This window comes from Pavona decussata, unplaced genomic scaffold (genome assembly GCF_977016875.1).
Source record: "Pavona decussata unplaced genomic scaffold, jaPavDecu1.1 SCAFFOLD_169, whole genome shotgun sequence".
NCBI classification, from domain to species: domain Eukaryota; kingdom Metazoa; phylum Cnidaria; class Anthozoa; order Scleractinia; family Agariciidae; genus Pavona; species Pavona decussata.
The window spans coordinates 1,924-17,975 of NW_028145580.1; the positions used below are offsets into that span (position 1 = coordinate 1,924).

Here is a 16,052-nt window from a genome sequence, read left to right on the forward strand (position 1 = left end):
AGCTTGGCTTCTGTGGAAACGCACAGTTACCTGGAAACGAAAACTCCTCTGATCTGTCCATAAGTCTGACTACACATCCACTGTCGGAAACGGAAAAATGACAATTTTTGCTAAAGGTTTTCTTTTTCCCGCCAATCTAATTGGCGCGCTAAATGGTCCCAAATCGACGAACCATAACATGAATGATTTGTTCGCCCATGGTCTCTACGATGCAAATTTAGAGTTTTTTTTTCGGCAAACTAATTTTCTACATCATTTTCCAATAATTGAATGAAAAATAAAGTCAATCGTCATCCTCCAGTGGTCCGCAAAGGTAAGTGCGATTTTTATCTTTACGTTATATATTTGATCAGCACTCGCGAATTCGTGATTTGGGTAAAAGTGTAACGGCGTCGATCACCAGCTTCCATTTTCCACGTGTGTAGGAACTCTTAGAATCAGAGTCAATACAAAATATATTTTTAAAATGCCTTTTATGATGATATTGTTGCGGTACCGTGTTACTGTTAGTATTTCAGGCGGTAAGAACAAAATAGATGATAGATACTGGCAATCAATGTTCAACACGCTGAGTGCGGCAAAAGTGTCCAAATATACTGGCTAAATATTTACGGTTTTATTGTGTAAAGGTGAAAGACATAGTTAGGTCACAGTTGTTCTCTAGGGTGTGTCGCCTGAGAACAATAAGCAATCGGGTGCGTCGCCTTTGCTTCGTGAGCTAACTCCGATAATAATATTAGAAATTTCTTCACAGAGAGATTTTGAACTCGGCCGTTCTTATCTCGGGTGAGTCGCCTGATAGGACGAGCAATCGGGTGTGTCGCCTTTGCTTTGCCGTGTTTAATACTCGCTGCACATCGACGATAAATTTATTTTCCTCCGGGTTTTTCAATTCTCCGGAGGATTTTGACTGAACCGGAAATATTCGACTGCACGCAGTGAGTGAATGTTGATTGCTGTAAACTTTTTACAACGCACTGGGGCTCGTATTGCACCGAAAATGTGGTTTTAAACTGTCAACAGCACTCCCGTAAACAAAAGGCCTCCTGTGGTGATCGAAGAAAAATTTGGATGGCAAAATCGGCTGCTGAGGCATGCGGCTCGCCATGCATCATTCAAAGCACGTATCCTGCTAAATTGCCCTTTACTCCGTTTGTTTTCCGAGTTAGATTTTGAAAGCACTTGTTCTCCGCCAGATAGCCGAACAAGAACCACCACTGCTCAGCATCTGTCACTCAGGTAAGCTATTTAAGCTAGGGGAACCGAAAAACCCGATGAAGAACACCAATTCAGCTGTGTTTTTCGTGAGGTTACGAACACTGCAAGGTTCGGTGTAGATACGATGGTGGTAAAAGACCTGGTTACACACGAGCTAGCTTTTGTTAATGAAATGACGAGTTGGAATGCGACAGGCTTTTTTTATTTTTATTCTCTTGTGTAGTTCAAGATTTGCTTGCTTTATAACAGCAAAACAGCTGTGAAAAATAAGAAAAAAATTCATAAGGAAAAATTTGCATTTCAAGAAGATTTATTGAGTAAACAAGTAGCAGTTTTTCGTCTTTCCAAGTTATTTAATATATAATTATACCAAGTTATACTTCCTGGCATACACGCAAGCAAAAAGTTGTAAAATTTATTACTTTCCTTGAGTGAAATCTTCTTGTTCAAAACTGGCCCGCTGTATTTTCATAGGACTTTTAAGGAAAGCTTGTCACTCAGGACACCTGCAAACTTGTTGAGGATAATTCATGACGACAAGTTTGTTCATTCTTCAGATCTTTTACACCGGAATCAGGTTGATGCTTTTTGCCCGCGGGGCTGGCGGAATGTTTGCCGAAGTTTTTTCCGAAGTCCGTTTTCATTATTCTGGCCTCGCGATTCCGTCTTTGAGGTATCTCTCTTTCGGCGCCATAAGAAGTCGACATCTATTAAGTCTAGGCAAAGGCTAATTGTCATTGCGAACACCGCTGAAGGCTTCTTCGCCACAAAAAAAAAAAAAAAATACAGATATATGCAAGCGCGCCCTGACAATATTGCAACCCAATCAGGCTGAATGTTTATTGCATAGTTGGCTTTATGATCCAAGTTATATTCCTTTATGCTATATTGATATAATGCGAAGTTGGAATAATATTGAAACTGTGTAGGACGTTACATCTCTTAGCCGAGGCTAATTAGGCTTTACAATCTCAGAGTGCAGAAGATGGCGTGTAGACACAGGATGTTAATGTTTATTTCACTCAACGTACGCTGTGCTCGGGTACCTTGATGTACCCGCGATTCTTCCCCCCCCCCCCCCCCCCCCCAACTTCGATGGCCACCTCACAGAATTTCGAATGTCGTGCGATCAGTTCTTTGCCTTCAGACGGAATTTGTGCGTCGTTTGCGCATATTTCAAATTTTGATTTGAACAGCCGTTTCCAGATAGATATGGACTATTCAAAGCAGCAGTTTTGTTGTGAAAAAAATAAGGTCATTTTAATCGCCCAAAAGCTAAGGAAGCAGATACTTAAACGAAGACCCTGGAAACGAAGGATTCAGTCTAATTTAAGACTTGATCGAGTTGTTATGTCAATATGAATGATAGTTTTTTATAAAAACATTAAATATACCACGTAATAAGAAATGAACTTAATTTTACTTTGCCGCTAAACTGTTCAAATTATCGTACAAGTTATAATGCCAAGTTGGAACAATATTGAACCAGCCGAGGCTAATTAGGCTTTGTTTATTATATCAAAGTGCAGAAGATACAGGACGTTAATGTTTATTTCGCTCGAGGTTCGCTGTGTTCGGGTACCTTTGTGTACCCGTTTTTCTCTCATGGCCACCTCACAGGATCTCGAGTCTTAAGGCTGATGTCATGCAATCAGTTCTTTGCCTACTAACCGAATTAGTGCGTCGTTTGCGCATATTTCAAATTTTGATTTGGACAGCCGGTTCCAGATAGATATGGACTATTCAAAGCAGCAGTTTTGTTGTGAAAAAAATAAGGTCATTTTAATCGCCAAAAAGCTAATTAAGCAGATATTTAAACGAAGACCCTGGAAACCTTCAGCACAAATCGCCGCAAAAATGAACAGCAATTATACACGACTTACCTTTCAATAACAGTGAAAGGAATATTTTTTTAGATACAAAATATACACGGTTGTGATGAACATGCACCAGTTAGAACCCACAAACTTGACTACGGAGACCTGATCTTTCTAAATTAAGGAAAGGATTTCAACTAGAGTTAAACCTTAAATGCCAGTCTTGCAACAGCTGCAACGGAAGTTTTATAGGAAACTTCGACCACCCATTGTCTGTTTTCTTTTGACGACAACATAATATCAGCGGCAAAAACATGATAGACAAGTAAAGATAAACGATAAAAAGGAACAACGTTTCGGGGTCGTCATGACGCCATTATCAAGTTCGAAGTGATAGAAATAATTGAAACGAAACGAATCGAAACGAAACGTTGTTCCTTTTTATCGTTTATCTTTACTTGTCTACGTATAACCAAACCTTTACTTATAAGGAAAACATGATAACATGAAAAAATAATAGGAAAGAGAAATAGCAATACAATAAAAAATATGCAATAAAGAAACTACACGAGAATCCTCGTGACGTCTTTGTTTTCATTTTCATACTTGTACCGTTCGTTTATCAAAATACTGTCTAAGCTACCACGAACAAATTTTCCGAAAATGCTAAGTTTCCCAAGTTCTTTAAATTTACGAAGACCATATATCTTTCAGTAGCTGGTTTTATCCTTTATGCTAATAATGTATACTAATGAGGCAAAACATTTAAACAAGGATCCGCTATATCGGAGTGCTTATCGTACTGGAGGATATCACGTGACATAAGATATGAGCCGGGTTGTTTTATCAGTGCATGGCGATACAATGTCTTTTTTTACAAACAGAATAGAGGATATGGTTGGTGATGCACCTCAAGAATCCTTAACAGGTTAGAAGAATCTGTTGTTGATCTGACTTTTCAGATCACTGAAAACTGGTGTTAATAAAAGTTTCGTAAGAGGGAAACAGTCTAATTAAAGAGCTTAGTTTTTAAGTCAAGGTGGATGATAGTTTTTAATGAAAGTTATAAATATACCTCAATCTTTTTACAGGTAAATTGAACAAATTATCGTGCGAGTTATTGACAAGTGGTTCACGCAGAAAGTGAAATCTACATAGGAACCTAGTACTATAAATATCAGCTCACATTATTTAAAGCACGTATCCTGTTAAATTGCCCTTTACTTAGTTTGTTTTTAGAGTTACATTTTAAGCTAAAGGAACTGAAAAACTCGATGAAGAACACCAAGTCAGCTGTCTTTTTTGTGATGTTACGAACACTGCAAGGTTCGGTTTGCATTCGTTGGTGGTAGCGGAGTGACCTGATTACACACGAGCTAGTTTTCCTCAGTAATAAATTAGAATACGACAAGTTTTGCTTATTCTCTAGTATAGTTCAAAATATGGTTGCTCTATGAAAGCCTTAAAGGTGGTGGAAAATAGAAATTCGAAAAGGAAAATCTCTGTATCTTGAGAGGTTTTCTGGAGTAAACAAGCACCAGTTTTGCGTTTCCAAGTTATTATATAACGAGTTTTATATTCTGGTGTACAGACGGGCAACAAAATTTGTCAAGTTTGTTAGTTTCCTTGAGAAATCTCCTGGTTCAAATCGAGGGCGTGTATTTTTGTAGGACTTTTTACGAAAGATTGTCACTCAGGACTCCAGCTAACTTGTTGATGATAATTCAAGCTTCAGATCTTTTACACCGGAACATTGTAAAGGCCATCGAAAAACTTGTCAAGGAAAAATTGAATTCTAGGTTAAGGCTATGTATTTCTCGCGCTCGGAGAATACCAGCAGGTACACGGAGTAATCGATTTTATCATCCAACTTATTTTCGTTCATGTTATATCCTTAGTAGATATGAAAACAATCAGTTCTTTTGTAACAAAAAAAGCGTCAATTACAAGACCTTAATCGAAACATCAGTGAACCCGTTTTTTTTTTTTCTTGAAAGCTTAAAAAATACAATATATAAATACTGAATTTAACATGCATTTTTCGTTGGAGAGGGAACATTTTATTCAGAATTATTTCCAGCACTGAGGAATTGGGTGAAGGAACAATTTCTGTTCTGTAAGTGGCCTGAAAGAAATATCTTGTTCCGCTGTGTCCGAATTGAATGAATGAGATAGTTGTAACTTTTCATTTTAATTCTTTTAATGGGTTCAAATATCTAAGAAAGAATCAGTTCCGAAACAGTTTTGCCCTGGAGTTTTAAAAAGATAGGGAAAAGTAATGTTTAAAGGAGGAATTTTTTTATGTCAAAGTGGATGATAGTTTTTTATAAAAGCTATAAATATACCGCGGAAGAAACTAATGAGCTTAAATCTGACTTTACCGCTAAATTGCACTAATTATCGTGCAAGTTACTGACAAGTGGTTAACGCAGAAAGTGAAATCTACCTAGGGATCTGTTATTACTGTTTCACATCATTCAAAGCACGTATCCTGCTAATTATTGCTCTTTACTCTGTCTGTTTTCCGAGTTAGATTTTGAAAGCGCTTGTTCTCCGTCGGATAGCCGAAAAAGAATCGCCACTGCTCAGCATCTTTCAGGCTCAGGTAAGCTATTTAAGCTAAAGGGACCGAAAATCTCGATGAAGAACACCAAATCAGGTGTCTTTTTTGAGGCTACAAACACTGCAAGGTACGGTTTAGATACGGTGGTTGTAAAAGACCTGGTTACAACGAGCTAGCTTTTCTCACTGACGAGTTGGAACGCGACAGGGTCTTGCAATGTTATTCTCTTGTGTAGTTCAAGATTTGTTTGCTCTATAACAGGCAAAACAGATGTTAAAAGTAAGAAAAAAATCGATAAGAAAAAAATTGCATTTCGAGAAGATTGATGGAGTAAACAAGTAGCAGTTTTTCGTCTTTCCGAGTTATTTCTATATAGCGAGTTACATTTTATGGCGTACAGGCAGGCAAAAAAATTGTCAAGTTTGTTACTTTCCTTGAGAAATCTTCTTGTTCAAAACTAGCGCGTGATATTTTCATTGGACTTATATTAAGGAAAGCTTGTCACTCATGACACCTGCAAACTTGCTGAGGACAATTCATCACAGTACGTTTGTTCATACTTCAGATCTTTTACACCGGAATCAGGTTGATTAGCCTGCGGAGCCAGCGGAATGTTTGCGAAGATTTTCCCGAATTCCATTTTCATTTTTCTGGCCTCGCGATTCCGTCGCTCGTAATGCTCTCTTTCGGCGCCATAAGAAGTCGACTTTTAAGTCTAGGCAGAGGCTAATTGTCATGGCTAACACCGCTGGAGGCTTCTATCCACTCAGGCTAAATTTTAATTGAATAGTTGGCTTTATATTCCAAATTATATTCGTTCATGTTATATTCTTAGTGGATATGAAAACAATCAGTTTTCTAGTATCAAACTTGCATCAATATTTATTACAAGACCAGAAAACGAAGCATAAAACTTTTTTCTTATCAACTAAAAGATACATAAATACTGAATTTTAACATACATTTCTTGTTGCAGAGAGACGTATTTTTTCAGAATTGTTTCCAGCACTGACGAGTCGGGTATTTTGCTTCCTGGTAAGGTATATATTGAAACATTCTTGTTCTGAAACGCTTTCTTTCTTTCTTTCTTTTTTTCTTTTTTTCAAATACAACAAAAAGGTTATCTATTATTTATACCAAGTAGTTTTTCACAGGTCTTAATAGTACCTCGCACACTCGGATCATACAGCAGCTCATGAAAAATACTCAGTGCCCTCTAAAGGTAAAATTCATGTTAAAAAATGAACAAAACGGCAGCTTAATACAGAAATCCGTTAACGGAAACGAAAATTAAATGACACTTTATTTGCAAAAGATGAAAGTGTACCATGGTTAATGAAACATCGCGCACAATCAGTGATCGGTAGCCTAAGGACTGTTTTCGATGGTGAGGCAAGCGTAACCTTTGCCACTGGTAAACGCGTGCACAAACTGTAGAACGTTTTGAACTTTTCTTTGCGCTTGCGTTCGAAAGAGTTAGTATGGAATCTTTTGTGTTTAAATGTGTTTTCGGGATCACTGGTTAGTCACACCATTAGTGAAGAATTCCATCTGTTTTTCTTTGCTTTCTTTTATTTGAAATTTATGATTTAAAATTTCAGTGAAATAACCAGGTTCTACAGTAGGAAAACAGTTGGCCGTGGATAGCGAATGCTACCTGGTTTAGGAACATTGCTTCGGTTTCCATTTACAAATTTATGAATATGTAAACACTTTTGCTAAACAGATCCAGACTAACAAAGAAACATAATCCCTTCGCTTTTTTTTTCTGTCAGGGAGATGGCTAATTCTTCCAATCAGCAAAACGGAACACAAAATAAAACAAGTTTTGTTTTAGGCTTGTGATTCTTTAGTGAAACTGGTTTCATTCTTTCTCAACCAATGAGAAGAAAAACCAAAACCAATCGTGACTTGTCCACATCGTTATTTCCCTGGTCCCTGTCTACTTCTGTTATGATTAGCTGAAGCAAGTACTTTAGTTTTTGGTTGAACGACAATCAGTTGAAAACTGATCTAAGATCATTTTGCTTTAGCTGAACTTGAGACTGATGTTATGTAGACATCAAAACGTTCCTGCTCATTTTGTCACAATTGGTTATTATTATTGTAAAGAGTATTTAAGGTGGCCGAACACAGTTTGCGCGCGCTTTACAGATTCTGTTAGTGATGCTATTAGGCGCGCGCTAGGGTTGTGGTAAGCAAATACTACCCACCACTCGATTTTATACCAAAAGGTAAGTTTTGCTCTTAAAATAACTTAGTTTCTCGTTTGTGAATCCTTCTTCATTTATCGCCGAACAAAGAAATTGAGTTCACAATGAGCTAAGCCTTTTTGTACGCATTTCATCTTTCTTAGAAACCCTAATTAAAAGCCACGCATGCGCATTTGAGCAACAAATTGTGACTGGTTATTTTAATGGAAATAAACTGTTTTCTAAGGAACCGCTCGTTAGAATTTCGTGAAATTTGACAAAACAGTAGTTTTCTAAAAGCGTAACTTACCTACAAACCAAAAACAAAATCTAACAGAGGGTATCTTCAAAAAACATTAAAGTGCAAAACCAACATTTACAGGAGATCTGTCTGTTAAAATTACATGAAAGCAGCGTCACTATGTCAGTATTTTGTGGGTTTCTCTGGATACAAAATATGGAAAAAATCTAACGAGTGAATTTCTTAAAATTAAGAAAAACTATTATTTGTGGACGGTTAATAGCTTACTGCGTTGTCATGGCAACGGCACCTTGTTCAACAAGAAGTATCAAAATTTATTTCTTCTTAGTTAATCTTGCACCATGCTAATTTCGGGTATTCAGAAGTACGCAGTTTTCGAATCATGTTTGCTAACACCTGTGTACTGGAAAAACTGTGTTCGGCCACCTTAACATTTTTCCCTGATTTTAACTGTAAGACGTGAAATTTCAATACATATTGGATGATATTCAAGAGAGGATGATATTATAATCGTTATCTGATTTCTAGTGAATAAGCACTGTAGTCACAATATAGCTATTTGATGGTATTATGGTTATTAATACTAGTGTATTTTTTTAGATTCGATACACAATCAATGCCATTATTTGCATATGTGTTAGATTTAGAGTCGTTAGTTAAGATTGAAATAATGTTTCGATATTTATTTGATCAGTTTTGACCGATGTATCTTTGATTCATGTCTATTTTAAAAGGCTAGGCTATGTACAAAGGAGCTTAAAGAAATAAAACGTAAACGAATTGCTGGTTAACCTTATGGTGCATATTTTGAGACAGTTCCACGCAGCTCCGATCTTAACTTTTGGCGAGGCTTCACTATTTCACCGAACGATTTTTTTTTCGAGCTTGACCTGGCTTTTTCACCTCCACTTGATTTAACGTTCTACAAATGCTCAGCTTTGTTGGCGGGGTAAAGTATCAGCCCCCCCGGATATGCTTGTAACTCAATAACCGATTAAGACCACAGCAGCCCAAGGTCAAGCTGTGAGCGTATGATCATCTTGCGTAGCGATCACGGCCAAAATATAAGAGTTCGTATGGGAATATTTGCAATCGGATTTAGGAACACTAATTTGAGCCGCAAACAAGTTACGGCAAGAAAGGTAAAAATCTGTCACAAATTCGTTGCTATGGTAACATAACGTGAACCAACACTAGCCGACCTCATCATTTCTTCCCAGATAAAATTCTGAAAACGTCCAGAAGTCTCAGGGCGTTTGTTCAAATATTAAAAAAAGTTATTCAGCTTCAAAGTCGTCCCTGTTAGAATCCCCCCTTCCCGGTCTAGGTAGGATTAATTGGCATTTACTCTGCACTACTCCTGTTGTAAATGACAAGTTGATTGTATTGGTAGATCGTCCGAACTAGTAATCGGAAGGTCATAGGCTCGACTCCTATTCGGAGAACCTTTCTCCAAGTAAGCTTGTGTCACTGACTCAATAATACATCACTCTCATAGTGATTTATATTCGCTTTGGTTTGAAGTTTCATCGGATCGGCTTCGAATCAACGATTCATTTTGCAGAGAATATACAGTTTTGCTCACGTCAATAAAGAGTGTAACTATGGCGACATTTGATTCTCGATCGCATGTAATGAAGACTATATCTAAGGGGGATTTATGTCCACATTTGGAGGTTTTGGCGGAAATATCAGGGTCTCGACAAAAAATGTCTTCGGCTCGCACAAATAATTAGTTTCGGGCTCGTAGGATTGCACATCAACCAACCTCTTCATTCATAAGAACTTTAAAAACTAGTTTGAAGTCGTTTTGAGTGAGCCATTCGTTCACAAAGGCCAAATCTTGTCCATGTGAAACTCCCAAACTCCATTTTGGTCCCAAACTACGAAAAACCTACGCACGCCGATTCCTCTAGAACTAAAGGAAAATCCTTGATGTACCCGCGATTCCCCCATGCCCACCTCACAGAATCTCCAGTCTTAAGGCTGATATCGTGCGATCAGTTCTTTGCCTACTAACCGAATTTGTTCGTCGTTTGCGCATATTTCAAATTTTGATTTGAACAGCCGGTTCCAGAAAGTGTCCAAAAATACCGGCTAAATATTTACAGTTATATTGTGTAAAGGTAAAAGACATAGTTAGGTCACAGTTGTTCTCTAGGGTGTGTCGCCTGAGAACAATAAGCAATCGGGTGCGTCGCCTTTGCTTCGTGAGCTAACTCCGATAATAATATTAGAAATTTCTTCACAGAGAGATTTTGAACTCGGCCGTTCTTATCTCGGGTGAGTCGCCTGATAAGGACGAGCAATCGGGTGTGTCGCCTTTGCTTTGCCGTGTTTAATACTCGCTGCACATCGACGATGAATCTATTTTCCTCCGGGTTTTTGAATTTTCCGGAGGTTTTTGACTGAACCGGAAATATTCGACTGCACGCAGTGAGTGAATGTTTATTGCTGTAAACTTTTTACAACGCACTGGGGCTCGTATTGCACCGAAAATGTGGTTTTAAACTGTCAACAGCACTCCCGTAAACAATAGGCCTCCTGTAGTGATCGAAGAAAAATTTGGATGGCAAAATCGGTTGCTAAGGCATGCGGCTTGCCATGCATCATTCAAAGCACGTATCCTGCTAAATTGCCCTTTACTCCGTTTGTTTTCCGAGTTAGATTTTGAAAGCACTTGTTCTCCGCCAGATAGCCGAACAAGAACCACCACTGCTCAGCATCTGTCACTCAGGTAAGCTATTTAAGCTAGGGGAACCGAAAAAGCCGATGAAGAACACCAATTCAGCTGTGTTTTTCGTGAGGTTACGAACACGGCAAGGTTCGGTTTAGATACGATGGTGGTAAAAGACCTGGTTACACACGAGCTAGCTTTTGTTAATGAAATGACGAGTTGGAATGCGACAGGCTTTTTTTTATTTTTATTCTCTTGTGTAGTTCAAGATTTGCTTGCTTTATAACAGGCAAAACAGCTGTGAAAAATAAGAAAAAAATTCATAAGGAAAAATTTGCATTTCAAAAAGATTGATTGAGTAAACAAGTAGCAGTTTTTTGTCTTTCCAAGTTATTTAATATATAATTATACCAAGTTATAGTTCCTGGCATACACGCAAGCAAAAAGTTGTAAAGTTTATTACTTTCCTTGAGTGAAATCTTCTTGTTCAAAACTGGCCCGCTGTATTTTCATAGGACTTTTTAAGGAAAGCTTGTCACTCAGGACACCTGCAAACTTGTTGAGGATAATTCATCACGACAAGTTTGTTCATTCTTCAGATCTTTTACACCGGAATCAGGTTGATGCTTTTTCCCCGCGGGGCTGGCGGAATGTTTGCCGAAGTTTCTTCCGAAGTCCGTTTTCATTTTTCTGGCCTCGCGATTCCGTCGTTGAGGTATCTCTCTTTCGGCGCCATAAGAAGTCGACATCTATCAAGTCTAGGCAAAGGTTAATTGTCATTGCGCACATTGCTGAAGGCTTCTTCGCCACAAAAAAAAAAAAAACAGATATATGCAAGCGCGCCCTGACAATATTGCAACCTACTCAGGCTGAATGTTTATTGCATAGTTGGCTTTATAATCCAAGTTATATTCCTTTATGCTATATTGATATAATGCGAAGTTGGAATAATATTGAACCTGTGTAGGACGTTACATCTCTTAGCCGAGGCTAATTAGGCTTTACAATATCAGAGTGCAGAAGATGGCTTGTAGATACAGGATGTTAATGTTTATTTCGCTCAACGTCACTGTGCTCGGGTACCTTGATGTACCCGCGATTCCGCCCCCCCTCCCCCGATGGCCACCTCACAGAATTTCGAGTCTTAAGGCTGATGTCGTGCGATCAGTTCTTTGCCTTCTGACCGAATTTGTGCGTCGTTTGCGCATATTTCAAATTTTAATTTGAACAGCCGTTTCCAGATAGATATGGACTATTCAAAGCAGCAGTTTTGTTGTGAAAAAAAATAAGGTCATTTTAATTGCCAAAAAGCTAAGGAAGCAGATATTTAAACGAAGACCCTGGAAACGAAGGATTCAGTCTAATTTAAGACTTGATCGAGTTTTTATGTCAATATGAATGATAGTTTTTTATAAAAACACTAAATATACCACTTAATAAGAAATGAACTTAATTTTACTTTGCCGCTAAACTGTTCAAATTATCGTACAAGTTATAATGCCAAGTTGGAATAATATTGAACCAGCCGAGGCTAATTAGGCTTTGTTTATTATATCAAAGTGCAGAAGATACAGGACGTTAATGTTTATTTCGCTCGAAGTTCGCTGTGTTCGGGTACCTTTGTGTACCCGTTTTTCTCCCATGGCCACCTCACAGGATCTCGAGTCTTAAGGCTGATGTCGTGCGATCAGTTCTTTGCCTACTGACCGAATTAGTGCGTCGTTTGCGCATATTTCAAATTTTGATTTGAACAGCTGTTTCGAGATAGATATGGACTATTCAAAGGAGCAGTTTTGTTGTGAAAAAAATAAGGTCATTTTAATCGCCAAAAAGCTAATTAAGCAGATCATAACAAGTCAGAGGTTCTTAGCAACCACAAAGAGACCTCTGGATCCCGCTGAGATAGGGGGCAATTTGCCAATTGAGTCGCTTCTGATACTCGTTTCTGTTTGACGTAGGGCGTTAATTTTTAGCGGAGCTCCCGTGCGCGCCGCAAGGCGCGCGCGAGCGGAGCCCCATAGCTAAGAGAATTTGGTAACCCGTGAATGCGAGAAATTTTGGTTTGGTTATGACGTCACTGTCCGTCCGTCCGGCGTACGTACGTACGTACATCCGTACGTCCGTCCGCCCCTCTATGTAAGCCATTGTGAAATGCCACAGTCAACCTGTGTGGCAACCCGCGTTTTTCTTGTTTTTCGGCGGGAAGTTGCATCGCCAACTGCGTTTTAGAAAAAGAAAAGCAAAACATAATTTTAAAGACGACAAAATACGAAGTCAATTTATGTGACCGACAGCGGGAGAAACAGCAAAACGTCTAGCAGTGGAGGAAACAAATTGACTGGCACATTTAACGTTGCAAAACGAACGAAAAAATCAGCAATGGATTAAAAGGACTGTTTATTTCCAAAGAGGCGAGTATATTTAAGCCAATAAGTCTTATATGTGATTTTGTTTACAAAACTTTGCTGTCGACTTTTGCAAGTTATTTTTTTGCAGTGTTCACACTGCCACACGTTTAACTTAAGCTACTGCCAACTTCTGAAAAGTCTCTTGTACTCATTTTTTCGGTCCATGTTCGTTATTTCCCTTGGAGTTTTATTTTCTAATCTCATTCCTTTTTGCTTCATGTAAGAAAATTTGATTCTCAGGTAAAATAGTCAGTGAAACAAACGTCTCGTAACGCTTTTTTTTATCGTTAGCTAGCATGAACTACTGACAAGTTTTTCTCGCATATATTTCTAATTTTTGCATTTGTTTCTGACAATCTTCACAGAGAACAAACACAAATACTTTAAAGGATAGGATATGTCTTTTCAAAGAACGTTAAAAGCGAATGTAAAATTAGTCATTAGTGTGACCTCATTTTCATCATAACATCAAAAGTACGCAAAATTTGTTCGCTCGTTTGTGCAAATTTTTGAAGATCTTCGTTAAGTTTATCTCTGTCCTGATTGTTATGAATTATCACAGTTTGTTTTTTTTCCATTTTTTACTCTAGGATCCATGTATATTTTAAGTCTGTTTCATGGTTAGTGTAGCCTTTTTCTCTGAGGTTTATGGTTGATCAACAAAATTTGCCTAAGACAGTGACAGTTCGCCTCAATCATCTTTAAAATAATAACAAAATAATACTTTGAGCGTGAAAAAAACTATCAAAACTCGTTAAATAGCCAATCCCGTCCTGAATATTTTCCTGTACAGTGTACATAATATTTTGATATTTTTTTGTACCCCCCACTCACATCCATGTAGCTTTAAGAATGTCACTTCTGCTGAAATGGGTTTGTGGGTTTCAAGGGGACACCTTACTTACTACACCTTAGTGTACCTTATTGTATAGCAGATAGGATTTTTATTTGCATGAGGCCGAGTAGAATTAAGGTTTAATTTTCAAGCGGCAGGGGTATTTTGCAGAACACCGAATGTTGAACCTATAGAAGTCCTTTAATGCAATGGCTGACATAACAACAAATTAAAGCTAACTGTCTGTATAATCAGTGTTATCCCTAAACAGAAAAGAAATGTGCTTAGACCTTCATTACTTTGTTCGTTGCTTAATAGGTGTCTCTCATCCAAGCGATGTAGAGCGTCCGGTTTAAACTGTGGATACCTAACCCCCACATCAGATTAATTAAAGCTTATAGAGCCGGCTTATTAATTAAACTATACCAAGAATTTTGAAATAAAATGAATTGTCGAATTTTCAGCGCTGTTTTCTTGAATCAATTTTTTCGCTTGAAGGGGGCACTTTAAAGAGCTAAAACTCAAATGGAATTTGTTTGTTTGCCTTCAATTTTGGACAATAGCTAGTTTAACATATAAGGAACAAAGACGTGTCACAATTTTTTTCTTTTGAAATATTTTTTCTCCGAGTGATTTTTATATATGATCACTTCACATTTTTTTAATCGTATTTCGAAAATGTTCTGTAACTTTTCACTGCAATTGAATTATATCACAGAACGCAGACATGTTTTTTTTGCGCTTTGGGTGTACCGGAAACTGAGGAGCAAATTAAATTAGCGAAAAACAAAATTCACTTGACTTGTAGCCTTTAAAAGGTGATTCGGATGCTCACATTTAGAGGTGGTAAAAAATTAGACAATTCATTTAATTTCAAAATTCTTGATATAGTTTGATAGCCAGCTCTATAAGCTTTAATTTGATACAGGGGTTTACATATCTACAGTTTAAACCAGACATGCTACATCGCCTGGAAGCGAAAGACCCCTAAAGGTATACGGTAACCTTACTGCTAAACTGTTATAAGTGGCGTAAAATGTGACATTCGGCATTCAGCATTCTGCAAAATACCCCTTCCAGTTAACAACTAACAATATTGTTGAGGTCTAAGCCCTTTTCTATACTAATAATTATTAGGGTTAAGCGATTTACCAATAATTATTGACTGCAAAGTGTGTCCACTTGTACTGCTGCACTTTTTATTTGCCAGCAATGGTAAAAGTTCACACTCACTATCATCATTCTCACACTCACTATCATCATTCTCACACTCACTCAGCATCCCCTCAGTTTCACTGCACCATGTTTCACCCACAGCAACAGTGTCGTCTCCACCTTTTTTTATCATTATCATCAGATGTGGGTTTGTTAGCTAATGTAAAAGACGCTGGCCTGGGACTTTCATTGTCGCTAATGTCGGTCCCCTTTGCTTCTTGTAGATGACCGGTTTTTAGCACAAGCTTGTCATTTTTTCAATTTTTTTCTTGTATGGAAGAAAGTGTTTTTTCAAGAGAGTGTTAAGTTAAAAAAAAGGAGATTTTAACCCTCCAGATAGTAGTAACTCTTCCCAATAATTATTTTTATCCTCATTCTCTGTTTCATCGCTTCTCAATGGTTGCTTGACTTCGCAAATCTCTTGAAAAATGGAGATGTTTTGAATGGTCTAGGTATATTTTCACTAGCTCCTCAGAAACCACAAACTAAGGTAGAAGAAAAGTCTGCAGTTTCTTTCACTGTGTTCAGCTTTCCTTCATTGAAGGAATTAGGCATAAAGTCATCAACAGTACTGGTCATGCTGTTCCATCTAGCCGGAGATTCAAAGACATTTTAATTTGTACCTTAACTTCTCTTTATCCAGGAAAGGGCATGGAATTTTGCCCATCATGGAGCCAGCCAACCATTTTCACATGAAGCGCACTGCTGCTCTTTCTTAACCTCACAGGTGTCTTTGACAAATTCCATGTATAAGTCTAGCCACAAATTTTTGCAAAATAATAATTATAGCCAGGCACATGTTTTTTTGAAGTTTCACATGCCTTCAAGCAATCATGATTAGCTGGGTCCTGTTGAAAAAAAATAA

The 16,052-nt window shown here is 37.9% G+C and overlaps 1 long non-coding RNA gene across 2 annotated transcripts in view; it reads left to right on the forward strand.

Annotated features, from left to right (window-relative positions):
• The first annotated feature begins 1,160 nt into the window (after positions 1 to 1,160).
• LOC146464044 (uncharacterized) overlaps positions 1,161 to 16,052 on the forward strand; it is a 198,706-nt gene continuing 183,814 nt past the window's right edge. The window contains exons 1-3 of one of the 2 annotated variants that reach the window (XR_014856731.1): positions 1,161 to 1,239; positions 6,575 to 6,638; positions 7,374 to 7,427. This is a non-coding gene — a long non-coding RNA (uncharacterized LOC146464044). Of the gene's footprint in view, positions 1,240 to 6,574; positions 6,639 to 7,373; positions 7,428 to 16,052 lie in introns of those variants that run through there. The other variant, XR_014856732.1, reaches the window with a different exon arrangement.